Below are 12807 nucleotides of genomic sequence, written 5' to 3' on the forward strand. Positions count from 1 at the left end.
GGTATATCAGTGAGAAAATATGGCGGACATAATAGATGCAGCATTTGCATTGAAGGCAATTCGATTCATTTAATAAAGTGTTATTCTTTTTAACTTATTCGCAACTTGCTTCGTGAGTAAGAGCTTCTCGGGAGGGCTTGAACGCATTAGGACACAGGCTGGCCGTATCAGCTCATTTAGTCGAAGCAGAGTCTTCACAGAAGACAAAACACGGCCGGCGGGGCCTGCCTCACACAGTCAGATGTTTGACTATCAGCAGAAACTCATGTCCAGTTTGCTGCTTATTCTAACCAAGAACCGACCGCTCAGGAAAAGTCCCCCAACTGACACCCCACCCCGACTGACAAAAAGCAATTAGTTTCGGTTGTTTTGTTTTAACTAGTCGCAGCTTTATTCGAACTCGGCATGACGTTAATAGACTAACACGGAGACACTCGTTCAAATCATTTGCATTGCCAATGAAAGTATAGGCAGAGACTTTGTAAAACTTTCCCAGAACAAAGCTCGGAATACCTTTCAGAGATCTAATGGCGCTAACCTGGAGAACGTTGGCTAAATCAGGTCTTTCTAAGAAGTGCTCATTCATCCAGTGTGATGAGTTTCAGTCAGTGCTTGCAGTTTTTATGTGCATCCATCAGTGAACGGGCTGTGGGTGGTCTGAGGCTGGTCTGGGACTGAGATTAATAAAGTAAACACAATTACATCTAATTATGTATAAAAAAAAAAACCGAAAAAAAAACTCCCATTATTCTCAATGATGATTCATACAGTATACATAAAACAGCATTTTATAAATTACATTATCTGATTTTTTAACAAAACATTTTCTTATTAAATTACATTTAATTAAAAAAAAACTAGTCTATATTAAAATAATTTATAAACACTACTTTAATGTTTTTCTCCTATTATTCTCAAAGGTAATTTTCATTACATTAAATTACAGAGAAACTAATATAAAACTACTGTATGATATAAATATTTTTAAAGACTTAAAACGTTTATTTTATTGTAATTGCATTAACAAAAATTATAGATTTTTTTATAATCCCCATTATTTTCAAAGGTTATTTTTATGAATGTAATTTTTAAAAAATTTAAAATACTGTATAATACAGTATAAATCAATCTTTTTAAAAATAACTTACTTTTTCTCATTTTACCACACAAATACTTACAGAAATAATAAAATATAGTGCCTTTTTTTAAAAGTTGCATAAATATGTGTTATAATAATTTACTGTATTTCCTATATTTATTGGTGATTGATTGCTGTAATATATAAAAATGTATAATATATAAAAAAAAACATATAAAAATGCATGACAAGTATTCTGGACACCATAAACAACTCTGGGCAGGAATGTGTCGACATGTTTGCCACTGAATGAGTTGTGAAGGTTGAAGGATCAGTGTAACCATTTATTTGGTTTGCTTCAGAGGATTTTACCCAAACTCTACCCGAAGCTCAACTTGGGCAGTGCAAGTGGACAATGCTTTTCACCGTTAAGCTCCAAAACGCAACCATAAACAGGCAGCTATATTTTGAAGTCAATGTTTCACAATGTATAAGTGTACTTGCATTTATAGGAGCGTTAGCTAGCGTTCATGATCTAGTCATTTAACCTCACTCTGTCTTATAGACAAGTAAATGGGTGTGTTTGTAATATTTTGGCTCGGTGGACAGATGGGTTGCCAGAACCACAGGAATGGGACCACCCAGAATGCTGGCAGGACATTGGCCGGAGATCAGGAGAACTGAGGGCAAACTGAACCCGGGGCGGAGCTGTGTGAGTGTGTGTTCACTCACACGTGTACAGTATGGGCTGTTCAGAAGTGTGTGTGAATGGTGTTCCATTTGTGGAGGGGAGATATTTTTAGTCAGTGGTTCTCCTCAGATATGTGTGATTTCACCGCTGGGTGAAATAAAACGCATTTAGTGAAAATCTGAAGGGGTCATTGAAGGAAAGCGCTGCTTGTGTATGCTCGCTGTACCGCACTGCATAGGCTGCTGAAGCGTAAGGATGTATCAGTAACCATATTAAAGAAATTGTTTTAATACCAAACCTAGTTCTGCATTTATTGCATGTATATCTAAAAATTCTTAAAGAGATAGCTCACCCAAAAATTAAAACTCAACCATCAAGTTGTTCAAAAGTTAAGAGTGGCTTTCTTCTGTTGAACGCAAAAGATCTTTTTGTGTTGAGTGAACTATCCCTTTAAATCAAAACAAGTTTGCTAGATAAACTGACTTGAAATGTTAAGCCAAAAGTGTTCAAAACAAGAAAAGATGTCTGTCAGTGTGGTAATTAAAATATATTAAATTCAGAATGAAAACAACATCTTTCTTACGCCATTGATACATATTCTTTTTCCCTGTTTCAAGCATAAACCCGTTTAATTTCAATACGTTGTTCGGGAAACGTGACTTAATATCTGAGGCCGTTTTGGTTCACAAGCAAATGCATCTCGTTTTAAAGGGATAGTTCACTGAAAACTAAAAACATGCCACGTCAAAGTAAATGAATCCTGATTTAAGAATTTGTAGACTTGCAATGAAAAACAACATATCAAGTAAGAAAATCTTCGTTTGCGGTGAAAACAGATTCAATGCAAGCTTCGACGAGAACTGCTGCCTTAAATATAAATCATAAAATATAGTGCATGAATGGTCTGCTTTTTGGTGCTTTTTTGAATACCGTTTTCTGTAGCATAGCTTATCTGGTTACATGTTTTGAGAAAGTTTGTATGGATAGCCTACCTAATTACTATTTTAAATAAACTTCATGATCTCTCCAGGCTTTATATTACCCCAAAAAGGATGTAGTCAGGACACGGATCCGTCGATGCTAACCTCCAGAGGCATGTATACAGTTTTTCTGTGTGTCTCCTGTGTGCTGCTAGTTGTTCCACTCTGAAAGAGAATAAGAGAGTTTATCTTTCTGTTTGTCTCCTCTGAGAGAGCATTCACTTCATCTCAGCACTTACAGCTTATAAACTTACCCGGTAATCACGTTAGCTTTCAGCTTCCCCCGACACAGGCGGCCCGTCTCTGGGCTAAAGAGACCTTTATAGCCCTATAATTGACTCTCTTTCTGAGTCTGAAGAGAGAGACAAAAAGAGAAAACGGTGAAGCCGGAAAATAGAAAAAAACTATAGTAGATACTCCAATGGTAGAAACTTAACTTACGATTATTTAGTTTATTTTGAACTCTGTGTCGAACTCTGTTTTTAACCGTCGTATAATTAAGATCCTTTTGTTGTAATTTAAATAAAAAGACGTGGAAATCGGCCCTGGTCAAGCTTTTACTGTTTACACAAATGGCAAGGAAATTCAATTAAGATGTAATTAAAGAGCTGAAGTTATTGCTCAACAAGCTATTGAAATTCATTTGATTAGAAGTACATTAAGAACAGCGGTATTGTTAAATATCGCTACAATTCAAAAGAACTGTTTTCTGTTGTAATATATTTTAAAATGCCATTCATTTTTTGGACGCAAAGCTGAATTTTCTGCATCACTTCTCCAGTCTTCAGTGTCATATGACCCTTCAGAAATCCTTCTAATATGCTGATTTGCTGCTCACATTTTTTTTTTTTTATTATCATCAATGATAAAAACAGCTGTGTTGATTATCATTTGTTGTGAAACAGTGATGCATTTTTTCAGGAGAATAGCATTTATTTGAAAAATGGGAATCTTTTGTAACAATATGGTAAATGTCTGAATTCAATGCATCCTTGCTGAACGAAAGCATTAATTACCTTATACACGTTAAACCAATGAATACACAAAACAATGTACATTTTTGACATACAGTATATATCAAAAGCTTTGTGGTGTAATGTTTAGTGTCCTCGTTTCCTCCTTTATTTTACTCTCCGCACATTTCTCATGCTGCTCTCTCCTCAGCTGTTTTTCCCGTGAGAGGCCATTGAGCTGAAGGTTAACACTTGATTAGATTCCACACCTATAAAACGCACTAACGCTGAACAATATTTGCTGTCAACATCTATCATATGATGCTTGTGTTGTTCATCATACAGAGAGTACAGTGTGGTACTTTACTAAGAAAAATATTCTTCACGCACATTCTCCATGCAAAACTGTAGCATATTTCAGATTTGCTGAGATCCCCAAATCTAAACACCAAATTAAGGCCCTCCAATGTAATATATTTATAATACATTTAGACACAAATGCAAGAAATGCTGATAAAATATAAGGTAGACTGTAAGATCGGTTATGCTCAAAATTCACCATCAAAATCGGAATTATGCATTCCTATCTGTCAGAGCTTCCTAGAGCCTATTCACACTGCCTGCAGTCTACTTTTTTGTCCCATAACCAAATTATGAACTCATGTAGGACAAACTGAATGGCTTTGAAGCGTTTGACAGTCACAGCCAGAAGCAGTAAAAAGGAAAAGAGTGTGCCCCTGTTTTATAATTCCATCTGATTTTTTGGGGTTCCATGAAGAACCTTTAAAAGCTTTTTATTCCACAAAACGTTCTTGGTGGAAGCAGATTACCAAAATGTTATTCTAAATCGTTCTTTTAAGAACCGTTAAAAGGTTCTTTGAGGAAAATTGGGACATTGATGGTTCCATAAAAAACTTTAATTTGAAATTTTCTATAGCACAAAATTTTCTAGTAACAATTTTACAGTTACACCATAGTTGCTTATTAGCATGCATATTACTGAGAATATTTGCTAATTAAGCACATATTAATGCCATATTCTGCATGACCTTATTCTAATCCTTCCCTAAAGTTAACAACTACCTTACTAAGTATTAATAAGCTGCGAATTAAGAATTTAGGAGAAGTTAAGAGTTAATAGTTAACAAGTGTTACCTATTCTTAATTGTTACCAATGCTCTTCATCACGCAAATGGTTCTTTGGGTTTTTAAAATGTTTAAATTAATCATAAGGTACAATGCACTTACTGTGCACAACATATTTATATTTAATTGTAATTTCTGTTATGATCCATGCCTTACACCTTAAATCACCCTTAAACCTACCCATACTACCAATCCTGTCTCTAACCTTACCCGTAACCACCTTAATAGCATCAAAATCGTTGTGCAATACAATATGACAACAATAAGTGCATTGTCATACTTATTTCCTGTTGAAAGCATAGTAGTTAAGTCCACCTAATATAACGTGTCTTTTAGGTAAACACAAATGGTTCTTCTATCAACTGCCAGGAAAACCCTGTTTTAGGGCCTGTCCGTTTGAAAGCACGAGCTGAAACAAGGTTTATCACGAGAACCTCAGTCTATTCTTGTAGTTGGCGCCCCTCACGGGACGTCCGATCTGCGAGTGGGTTCTGAGAGGCTATATACGAGAGCTGGCACAGGTGTCTGACCGAACGCACCGGGCGTTCTCTCTCACCTCCTCCATCACTGTCACCCACAGCAGCCCACCCGGAGCCAGCACCACATCTAACCAGCACCAGACCGCCGGCTCTAGCCGTCCGTCAGTCTCCCCCACCCCACGCTACATTTGCAAATCATTTATTTTGCTTTGGTTTCCTGTACTCTTCTGGTTTCCCCCCTACTCTTCCTCCTCTTGATCAGGAGTCGGAGACATCTGGAAGTCATTTTAACGCGTTAGTGGTATTGTGCGGCTGCCTATCGGCGACGCTTTTCACATTCACGCTCTGTTTTACTGAAAAGTTGCTGGAGACAGAGCCATAGGGAGGAAAGGGAGGGAATGGGTTGCTCGGTCAAAATTGATGGTCTTTAAACTGTATGCAAGTAAACACAGAATTAGCCAAACACTAAGTAGAACTAGAAATGGATCAGTAGTGCATTTGTAAATAAACATGTATATACAGTATATTTGAAAAAAGTTTATTATGTTTGCCAAGAATGTATTTATTTGATCATAAAATACAGTAAAAAACTATATAATTAAAAAAAAACATTTTAAATAACTTTTGTTCCAGTATATTTTAAAATGTAATTTATTCCTGTGATGCAAAGCTGCATTTTCAACACGATACTCCAGTATTCAGCGTCGTTAATCAGTGTTATTTATTAATCACTCATTATTATCAGTGTTGAAAACAGCTGTGCTGCTTAATATATAATAAATAAACCAGGCGTTGTTAGAGGAGTGCCTGCAACCCCTTCAGCACTGCCTCGAGTACCTTAGTGCTTTTATTAAACGGTTATCACAGAATTAAAAAAAATAAATAAATAAAAATATGTATTGAAATTCGTTAAATGCGGTCCTTCCGCTATAAAAAATAGTCCCTGGCGGCAACAATTCTACACGCCTCTCATCTAATGGAGCTTAAATAAAAACCACCCGCTGCATCATTTATTTTTTTACCACTATATATGATTTTTTTTCTCTCACGTAGACATCTGCTTAAAGTCACAAAGATCAGCATTCATTCGAAATAATAATAATAACGAATCCTTTCATTAGCAGCAGAGCGAACTGAGAAAGTTACACTGATGGAAAACAGGCTGAAGTTTTGTACATTAACGGTATCTTTTATCAAGACAACATGATTATTGCCTTCTTCCTGACAAACTGATGGACTTTTAATGAGACGAAAACAAAACTGTTAAATAAAAGCCCCACGCAGACATGGCTGCTGTAACTCAGCGCGCGGTAGACGGCGAGTTTATTATTCAGCTCGCTCAGCAGAAACAGATCTCGGCGCTGTACTTAAGTCACTGGTAAAGATTTTACATTAGGACTTTAACTCTCTCTAAACGCTCTGTCTATTTTTAATGAGCTGCAGTGCAGAGACGCACACAAGAGAGGTAAAGCTGCTATTGACTATGCAAAAATGCTTGTTCCAGCAGCAAAAAAAGCACAGTTGTCTATGCAATACAGCATACTGCAACTTAAACACACACACACACATACATATACATATCTAACTAAAACAAGGCTTCTACATAACAGGTATTTGTAGACTCCAAAGGAACATCACGAGGTCTCCGGTTCCCATGGAAGCATTTTGTTTTCTAAATATTACGCGTTGAGGTCTCTCAGGCGTCTATGTCTCTCTTTATCTTAAAATCGCTCTGATATGAATGCCGATACTTTCTGGATGTAATTGTTCTTCTGGCGCGGGTTGGTGTTTTCCAGTGCAGGTCTGAAGGCTGTCTCTCTTTGACAGTAGTGGAAACACTTCTACTCAAGTTCACCTTAGAGGTGCGGGACTATTTATCACCCAGCACCTACAGAACGCAATCCATCAAACTGTTAATTAGAACATCTCAGGACCTTACAAACACAGGTCCGGTTCGCGCTGAGACTGGCTGAAACACCAAATTCAGCCTTTCTCTACTCAATTGCGAGCACTATTTGGTTGATGTCAGGGTGTTTTAGGTGGTTGTCAGGACATTGCTTGCTGTTCAGTTTCCAGCATGTTCTGTGCAGTTTTAAGTTAGTTAGTTGCTATCCGATTTTTACTGCATCCTTTTTGTGTCCTGAGCAGTTTTGATGCATCGCGATGCATTGGTTGTTGTCCAGTTTACTAAATAGTTATATGTTGCTATCCAGTTTCTAGTCTATTCTAAAAGTCTAAAAAGTCTACACTTTTAAGCACGTTTTTTCTCTGATACTGGTTTTTCTATAGGACTGCATTTTTGTGGATTTTACAGGGTTTTTTTGCATTTGCCAAACAAGTACCTAAAAGTCTGATGCACGCGTATCTGCAGAAATCCTCATGATTTGATGAATCCTTCATGTCTGTGACCAAAACACTGCAGGATGACTTACAAACTAAAGCTGAATGCTTACAGATCAGGGGTTTGGCAAGCAACATTAGACCAAGCAAAATAATAACCGAACAGAAGTTAAAACACAAAATAAAGCTAAATTCATGTGTGAAATACTACGTTCTTTATAAAGCTTGTGAATGACTTTCAAAAGATTGCCTGAAGAGATTTATATGAATGAAAAGCGAGCAGAGAGACTATAGGGACCTTACAGAATACAATAATATCCATTCAGAGAGATTTCTGAATTGCAGCTATTTCTTTAAAAATGCATTAGAGTCACCTAATATATGTAATATGAGCTCGCCTGTACTTTAACACACAGGCTGAACGCATGATGACGGCAGTAGTTTTAAGTATAGGGTATGTCCTTCAGAGCGAACGCCTGGTGATTCACTTTCTCCATCTCTCTGATCCTGACCAGTAACGCTGGTGTTTATGGGCCTGCGGTCTACAAACTCACACAGGTTACACAATGTTTGTGTCTTTTCAAGGTTAGTGTTAGCCTAGCCTGACTTTTAACGGTCGTCAGTGCTGGGTAGCAAATGATTACATGTAATCTGGATTACGTAATCAGAAAAAAAAAAAAAAAAAAAAAAATAAATATATATATATATATATATATATATATATATATATATATATATATATATATATATATATATATATATATATATATATATATAAATGAAATATGAAAGAAATTAAGAAATTTGACATTAATGAATACAAATTATAACGACATTTTTGGAAAAATTTGTTACTAATAAGGAAAACACAACATAGACCAATAAAATCCGATTCTAAATTTTATAAACACTAAAATAGCACTGCTAATTATACAATTACATTTTAACATTTTCTTAATCAAGTGACAGTAAAATATTTATTAAATTGATATTACATCTAATTCAAGCGGCAGTACATTATGCGAAATTAAACTGATTATTATGATACACAAAACACACTTTTGTGTGTGTTTAAATTTGCTGTATGTAGGATTTTGACTCTACTAAAGCATAAAAATATTATATGTTGGCAGATATTTAAGAGCTAAGTTAACATATTTATCTGAAAAACAATGCTACAGTCAATTATTCTCCTTTGAAAATGTTCGTTCCTGCCCGGAATGTCAGCTTCTGTTTTCTGCAAACCCGCCCACTGTCAGTTTACCCAATCATGTTTCGGAACCCCGGGTTGCCAGTTGGTAGAAAACACAGCGTATTTAATTGCAAGCATGGAAGCTGGCAAATGAAAGGGATCTGAGCGGGAATCTGGCAACCTGCGTGTGGGTCAAGTCTGAGTAAGAGGGGTGGGGTGAAAAAACCTGTCTCCAATATTTTTTATTTGGATTGCAATACCTAGTTAAACCACTATGTGTCAATCCTACATATAGCACCTTTAAGTGTTTTATTTTTATTTAATTAGGTACTTATTAGATTATTAATCTTTCCATATAGAAAATATTATTTTATATAAATAGGGTCAAAAGTAATCTATAGTAGTCAGAATACACCTAAAATGTGTAATTTCTATATAACTATGATTTTCTTCAAGTACAATGATTTGCAATTTGTTCTTGCCCCTTAATGACATATTAAGATTTGTTTTGTTTTTGTATGCAATATTGGAAATTCGGCCTAGCAAATTTAATTAGAGTACTTTGTAGGATTCACATATTAGAATCGATGGTGTTTTCAGGCGGAGGCAGAGTGAAGTGTGTTTTAGTCTGTGTGGCCTTCAGTGTAAAACAAGGGCTCACCGACCCGGCCGCAACCAAATAATGTCAAAAAGCAATTAATATCTTAATACCACCATCAGCTGCTGTGGGGCCAAAGCATCTCCACCTCTCTCTGCCTCTCTCGCTTTCTTTATTCCTCCATCAGGCCGTGGTTTCCCTGAGGTCCTGGTGGTCAGATGCGGTTTTCGGGGCAAGAGGACTTGGAGTGTGGGCAGTGCGGTCCTTCTCATTTCTAAAAAAAAAAAAAAAAAAAAAAAGAGCGACTCGTCTAATGCAATGCAGCTCTTTCTCAATCCATTACACTAAGGACAGGGTCACACTGGGTTAACACTAATAGTCTGGCTTGTGGACTTTCATTAGGATGAAATGCATCTTTTAAAAAATGCAGTGCACTATTCTACGTGTACATTTTTAGACTTGTCCGTCTAATGCAATTGTTAAGTTTCAAATTAAGATTTAATCAAATGTTTGTTTGTTTTTTTTTTGTTTTTTTTTATTTAAAATCAAAATAACACACATACTTTATAATAATGAAAAATATTGTTGTATTTTTTTATACATTTTTTGTATATTTTATTACTGTATATTTCTTAATTAAAAAGACCTATGTATTTTTTTATATATATATATATATTTTTTTTTTTTTAATTAAATATAACTAACAATGGATATTCCAAACTATATATATATATATATATATATATATATATATATATATATATATATATATATATATATACATAATTACATGACAATATATAATAGATGTCAAATAAAAATTGGTGGCGTGACAACAAAAATGTAAAAAAAATATGTAACATGCAAATAATGTGTGTGTTTGTGTGTGTGTGTTAAAAATGTTTATCATGTTTGTCAGACTATAAAACCGTCCAGAAAACTGTCAAACCGATACAGTGAAAGAGACACATAGAGCTCCTTGCATGTAGAAAGACGAGAAAAACTGTTTTACACTTTCCTTGCGAACCACAAGTGAATCTGCACGTGAAGCTTCATTGGTCCCTCTGCATGTGTTCTTCCTCTCACAATGACCTCTCGTTCCTGTGATTTCCTTCAGAAGAAGAAAATGAAAGACACAAACACAGAGGGCGAGTGTGGTTGTCCTGTGCACCGGGCCCACACACCTCGGCTGTCTGGGCGGCACCGCATGTGGAGTCAATGCTGAGTGTGTTGTGTGGTTTTGGGCCGGCCGCTGGACACCATTAGAAGAGATCTCCCCACCGGCACCAGCGTTTCAACACCACCTCACCTACTAAACCAACAGCCAATTACAGCTGAGTCAGTGTAGACATGCAGACAAACCACCGGCCGCGTGCTACTTTTAGCTTTATGTTTCTGTACGATCAGCAAAGGCTGTGCCGCTCCACGCGAATTTCAATTGCTGATGATTACTTGTAGACGTAAAAGATTTTTCCTTGGACACATGCTTTTTGTGGTGACACAGCAAAGAAATGTTTTTTCCATAAAACTGTGCTGTAATTTGAAAACAATAAAAATAAAAATTATAAAATGTAGACGTATTAATTTTTAATGATTAATTAAAATAAATTAAGCATATATATATATATATATATATATATATATATATATATATATATATATATATATATATATACACATATATATACATATATATATACACATGCTTTTTAAAAATTAAAAACTATTTAAAAAAAAGTTACTTTACCAATTAATTAAATTTAAATTTAACTTACATGAACTGTAACTAAGTTACTTTACTATGAAAGGGTATGGTTTGCAAACAACATATATGATCAAATATTCAGCAAAAAGACCTACAATAATAAAGCGCATGAAGTTTAAACTATTTTGTAAACTAATAACTAAAAATCTATAAGGCTGACCGAATACTGATTCAACTCTTTGTCCGAAATGTATGCACGTAAAAAAGCAATACATATGACCGTACGTTATGTAAATCACGTTTCTCCGAAATTCATTAATATCTTTATTTTTGTACCACGCTCAATTCTCTGCCTTTTCGCATCCGTAGCAATCATTTGAATAACAAAGGATGACGAATATGAAAAAAAAGCTGAAAAAAATGCATGCAAAAATTCTGGACTCGGTGTGCAGGGACCTTCAGACGGTTTTTAAATAAGTTGAAATATTAATATTATTTCAGCGTAATCAGAGACGGGCCACAGCATGAGTGCAAGAACATTAATATAACATTAATATAATGGCTGCAGGTACGCCCGACGGTTAGAAATAGCCTCATTTTCAGCAGGAAACAGTTTTTCCCCATCACTTAATGTACACGATTTAATGCTTCACAAAGTTGAGTGACGTAAAGTGAAGTTGGCAAGCCCCGCGTGCAGGAGTCTGACGGTGGCGATCAGACCTGTATCTCTGTTAAACTGCGTTCAGCGCCGATTGATTTCCTCTCCCCTCGCTGACGGCTCTGATAGGGAGCAGTCATAATTCTCTGCACTCGAGAGATTAAATTCCTGTATCGCTGTCAGCTACATTAACTCACTTCCTGGATCTAAACCCTATTAGCGTAGCAGGCCTCGCTAACATTAATAAATCAATGCTCCTGATGGCAGATGAAGATCCGGCGCTGCTGTATGTGTCTCTCTCTCAGCGCTGGTGATGAAGGTGATGCCAATAACTCCAGTTACGTCTGATAGCATTACAATTACGAGTTATATCTGATAGCATTAAACACGTAGACGCTTACAAACCCGGGTAAAGAGCAGCTATTTGCAGATCATTTTACGAAATTATTTTCATTTTTGCAAACCATTATCTGATAAAATGCACTTAAAAAGTTCACGATCAGAAAAACGATGAAAGTTGATCTCACGTTCCTCCTCAAGTGAAGGAAATCCTAAAAAAGATCCTGTTCTGAGTATAATAATTATAACGCTGGGATTATTAACAGCACATTGATTATGATGACCTGCGTTTAAAGTTGCATTGCTCTTGTAAGACCAGCGGTTCTCCTTTTGAGCTACATCAGTCAAACTCTCTACTTTTGTTGTAGAGCGTCTCCGAACATACAAAATGAGATGAGATGAAATGAAATGAGAAGAATCTCGAAGAGAAGATATAAATGAAAACAGAAAAGGGAAGCGACAAGACAAGAATGGGTGAGAGATGCAATGAGATAAATGAAATAAAGAAGAGAAAATAAGTCATCTGGAAAGATATGTACTTTCTTTATATATTTCAGAATATTGAATTCATTAGCTTTTTTATTAAAATTTTGAATTAACTTTTTTATAGTTTTCATTTTCATTGTTTTTTAAATGTTAGTGTTCAGC

General features: G+C 35.7%; 1 long non-coding RNA gene across 1 annotated transcript; it reads right to left on the minus strand.

The window, feature by feature from the left end:
• Positions 1-1647: 1647 nt before the first annotated feature.
• Positions 1648-9726, minus strand: LOC122356989. The gene is made up of 3 exons (XR_006252405.1): positions 9571-9726; positions 3004-3101; positions 1648-2914 (listed from the first exon to the last, which is right to left on the minus strand). It is a non-coding gene; the product is annotated as an uncharacterized LOC122356989 (long non-coding RNA).
• Between the last annotated feature and the right edge of the window lie 3081 nt (positions 9727-12807).

This window comes from Puntigrus tetrazona, chromosome 13, assembly GCF_018831695.1.
Source record: "Puntigrus tetrazona isolate hp1 chromosome 13, ASM1883169v1, whole genome shotgun sequence".
NCBI classification, from domain to species: Eukaryota; Metazoa; Chordata; class Actinopteri; order Cypriniformes; family Cyprinidae; genus Puntigrus; species Puntigrus tetrazona.